The sequence below is a fragment of the Mesocricetus auratus genome, unplaced genomic scaffold, assembly GCF_017639785.1.
Source record: "Mesocricetus auratus isolate SY011 unplaced genomic scaffold, BCM_Maur_2.0 Super-Scaffold_100014, whole genome shotgun sequence".
Classification (NCBI taxonomy): Eukaryota; Metazoa; Chordata; class Mammalia; order Rodentia; family Cricetidae; genus Mesocricetus; species Mesocricetus auratus.
In genome coordinates this window covers 42,279,028-42,284,184 of record NW_024429197.1, presented here as the reverse complement: position 1 = coordinate 42,284,184, position 5,157 = coordinate 42,279,028, and positions in this window count along the sequence as shown.

Sequence of the window (5,157 nt, the reverse complement as noted above, 5' to 3'; positions counted from 1 at the left end):
ATGCATATGTACCAGTGCATGCTTGGTGAGTGCAGAGGCCAGAAGAAGTTGTAAGATCCCCTAGAAATTGAGTCACAGACAGTTTTGAATTGACATGAGGGTGTTAGAAACCAAAACCCATGTACTATGCAAGAGTATGAAATGCTTTTAACCATTGAGCTATCTTTCCAGACCTTAAATAGAATTTGAAAATGATTATAAAGCTAATTATACACACCCTTCTATGTATGTTATACAAGCACACAGAATTTAACTGTTAATCACAATTATTAATGATTATTACAGAAACTGGGAAATCAAGTTGACAAAATGTGAACATTGGAACTGATTTGAACTATGTCATTGGATAATGTAGGAAGAAAGCTTTTTACTAATGGATAAAGATCACATGCTTTTTAAAGTACAGTTAACAAACAAAATTCCACCACATATTACACTCTTAACAGAACAAAAGGTTATGCAAACTATGCTTTCTAATTGCTATACCATAATAACAAATCTCAAAAGAATACACTTTGTCCCACATATTTGAAAATTGAAATAGCACTAGTGAGGAGCTGGAGACATAGCTCAGCATTAAAGAGCATTTGTTCATATAGCGCACCCAGGTTCAGTTCTCCACAACCACATGGTGGCTGACAACCATCTGTAACTCTAGTCCCAGGAGACACCATTGCTCCTTATGACTTCTGGGAGCATCAGGCACATTGTGGTGCACATCTATCTAGGCCAAACACACATACACATTATGTGAAGCAAATAAATATTTTTAAATTTTTGAAAATAGCACTGACTAATGCATGAATTAAAATTAAAAAGAAAAAACAGTAAAATTGAGATCTGTATGACAATAAAAACAATATTTACATGAAAAAGCCTTCATTGAATATAAGTACTGTCCAATAAAAAAGGCTGGAAACAAACATTATGTGAGCATTTGGTAAAACAATAAAGATACCAACAACAACAACACAAGTAATCCAGTTGATAGATTTCCAATAGATCTAAATAAATGTCTCAAAATAAGCTCTGGTGATTTGAAAGTGCCCCATCCAGCTCAGTAGCTTTATGTATTTGAATACTTGATCCCAAGTTGGTGACACATTAAGAAATCTCATCTTTCTGGAGGAAACACTTCACTGGAGTCAGGCTTAAGAGTTTACAACCTCATACTACTTCTTATTCTTTCTCAACTGTGATTACTCAGCTTCCTATTCCTGCTGCCATGCTATGCCTTCCCCACCATAATAGACTACATCCCTCTGGAACCATAGGCTAAAGTAAACACTTTCTTTCATAAGATGATTCTGTTGATCTGGCCCTAGCGAGAATTTCAGAGATTTACAAGTGTAATACCAACTGACAATCTTAGCAATAATGAAGAGGCTACCTTAAATGCCCTCCCTGATAATGAGATTGATGACTACCTTATATGCCATCCTAGAGTCTTCATCCAGTGGCTGATGGAAGTAGAGGCAGATACCCACAGCTAAACACTGAACTGAACTCCTGGAACCCAGTTGCAGAGTGGGAGGAGTGATGAGCAAAGGGGTCAAGACCATGCAGGTGAAACCCACAGAAACAGCTGACCTGAACAAATGGGAGCTCAGATTGGTGACTGAGAGGCCAGCATGGGACTGATCCATACGCCTTGAATGTGGGTGTCAGTGAGGAGGCCTCCAATAGTAGATCAGTATATATCCCTGGCATACAAATGGACTTTGGGAGCCCATTCCATATGGAGGGATGCTCTCTCAGCCTTGACACATGGGGAAAGGCCTAGGCCCTGCCAGGGATGGTATGACAGACTTTGGAGATACCCCATGGAAAGCCTCACCCTCCCTGGGGAGCAGAGAAGGAATGGGGTGGGGGGCTGGGGTTTGGTGGGGACAGGGGAGGAGGAGAGGGAGAGGGAGCTGAGATTGACATGTCAAGAAAACTTGTTTCTAATTTAAATTACAAAATGTCAAAACAAAATTAAACAAAACAAAAATTTCTTTGAAAAGAAACCAAAATAAAAGAAGTTAGCCCAAATAAATGTACACTGCATTGGCCCCATGAAATCCTGGGTCACCATGATGCACTTAGAGGCAAGTATAAAAAAAGGAGAAAAAAAGATGCTTCTGTCAGGGGATTTATCACAGCAGTAGAAAAGTATCTAACACAGAACCCATGAAATTGTCAAGGAAATGCAAGAAAGAACCATGTTAGACATCTCCTCACTCCAGTAAGAAAGCTGTCATCAGGGGTGAGGGAGGAGTGGAAGAAGAGAGATCTGGGATTGACATGTGAAGCAAGCTTGTTTCTAATTTAAATAAAGAAATATAAAAAAGAAACCCGTCATCAGGAAAACCAAAGGATGTACTAAAATTAGAGCCCTTTCATGTTGTTGCTGGTCATGGAAGTTGCTATGGATGAGTCAAATGGAAGCTCCTCAAAGGGTTAGAAGACAGCTACTACAGGATCTGAAATCCTATTACAGTGTATAAGCCAAAGGAAATGAAATCAGTCTGTCAAACAACATCTGCATGCCCATGTTTATTGCAGTACTATTCATTATACCTCCATCATGTATAGATAAACAGTGACATAACATTCAACCTTTAAAGCTATAATGAAACCCTGTCCCTTACAACAATGTGTATAGCACTGGACATCACTGTGTTAAGTGAAATGATCTAAACACAGAAAGACAAATACCGCATGATCTCATCCAGAGGTGGAATCTGAAGTTGTTGATTTCATAAAATTTGAGAGTATAAAGGAATGATTGGAAACAAACACTATGGAAAATAGACAACAATAAGGGATGGAGCCAAGTTGAATAGTAAGTGCTAAATTATTAGCTAGAATTGAGGTTTAGAGTTCAGAAGTAACGATAATGTATGTTTCAAATGACTAGAAGAAAAGTATTTGATGCTTCTACAGTGCACATATATTTGAAAAGCCAGTCTTATATCAACTTTAAATACAAAGTAATTAGAAAGGAAGGAACCTCAGTTGAGAATACACCTCCATAAGATCCATCTGTAACATGTATTCATGGGTGAATGTGGGAACATTTTATTTCTGGTTTATAATGTAGTCCATCTCAAACATGCCTTATTGGCATGATGTTTGCTGATGCTGATTGGCAGAATGTTTTCAATGTATTGATCTGCAACAAGTGTATCTTCTTTCTGCTCAGTCTTTTTCAAGAGCCTTTAACTTAAGAGAAGGGGAAAGAAAAGACATGCTTGCTTAACTACTGTGGATCATAAACAGAGCTTTCCATATTTAGGACATTTTATTGGTTTGAAACAGTTGTACAATCTCATTAAAAAGTTGTGTCAACTGAACATATCTACCCAGCAGGTACTGTGGAGTGCTGTCTTACCTGGACCTACACTCATGCAACCAACTCTTACTAGTGAGAAAATAATGGATTAAAGTGATTTTGTACATCAAGCTTGCCATGGTGTTGAAATTGCTCACTTTCCCACCCTCTTTAATTTTTTTTACAGTGAGACAGCCCCAGAGCAGAGCAGACTACAGATACGAAGGATGCTGGCTGCCTAGAAGACTGTGTGGAATGTTTTCTAATCTGTTTCCCCTTGGCTGCCGTTACTTTAATGAAGGAGAATGGATATGAACTTTTTTGGTGTTAAGGTATAGACATGTTAGAGCAATAGTTACAGTGGCTCAGGTCCTTTGGACAAATACCCATGTCTGTAAAAGTGAGAGAAGAAGAGGAATATGATTTCTGATAACACAGTAGCCTCTCCAACTTTTAAAACTCTGGGAAGAGGAGTTCACTCTCACTACTCATTTATCTGACTGTTTGCAAGCACATTTCATAGTATTTGACTGTTGAATGGATAAATGATTTCTCTCTTTGAGAAGCTCTGAACAAGTACATGTAGCTATTGTAGTCATTTATATATTCTTAGCAATTTTAAAATACTAATTCTTGAACTGCAGAACTTTTCTTTCAGGATCGATTAGTATTTGATGTATCCATGTATGCTCAGTACCAGGTGGAGTGCATAGTTTACAGAAAAATTTCTGTGTCTTTTGGAGTTGTACATGGATGGACAGACAGATTTATTGATGCAAATCCAGGCATAAGAAATACAAATACCATCACTGAGAGAACAGAACACAAAAGAAGTGGAGCTTTGGAAGTATTTAGTAGGTGCAGAGTCAACTGACCTTCAGACTTGTGGGAACTCCCAGTCAACAAATTCAAACACAACTACACAACTCAGGACTGTCCCTTTGGGCAGTTGTCTGAATGAATAGTGAGTCTCCAGAGACAAGGTCTAGCAGTGTTCTTCAAGTGTGTCCGGAAGGGGATCGTGGATCTCTGGACAACCAAATCTCCAATTGCTAAAAACAAAAACCATGTTTGGTTTTAATAATCTACAAGTAACTGTAAATATTATTACACATATAGTATACTGCAGAAGTTTAGTAATGTACATTAGTGACCCACCTTCTCTTGTACAGGAATGCCACTGACTTCATTCCACCTCTGTTTGATTCAAAAATCTATGCTCTTTGCCTTTCTATTCTCCTTGCAACTAGGAAAAGCTGACTTACCCAGATTTTGGCATGTGTTTTCACAGTGCAGGGCTAAAACTAGAATATTTATTGATTGGCTGATTAGTATTTAAATGACTTCCTAAAAACATCTCATCTACTAAAGAATCAATTGAAATTATTATCCTATAAGCATTTATAAATATATGACATATGCAGCCCTAATAGAAACAAATTAACCCTGCTTCTATCTGACACTACACAAGGGCACTGAGAGCCATGTGTCATGTAATGCATCTCTTCTGTGGTTGCAATCATAACAACTGTACCAAATGACTTCTTTTGTGCCTGTGATAACATCATAATGGAAAACTAAATCGATAGCATATTTCCCAACCTAATTATATGCCTTGCATTTCTAAACCAATCCTAATGAAATACAATAAGTGGTGTTGTGGAAATTAGAACTGGCTAAAAAAATAGCAGCTTCAAATTATACTGTTAGTGACAGGAATAGAAGTCTGAACCCTGCCACTGTCTGTGAACAATGGCTCCCATTGTGACTATGCCATCAAAAGCCAAGGGGAGGGGGCTTATCCAAACACACCACCATTTTCAGAAACAAGAAATTTTACA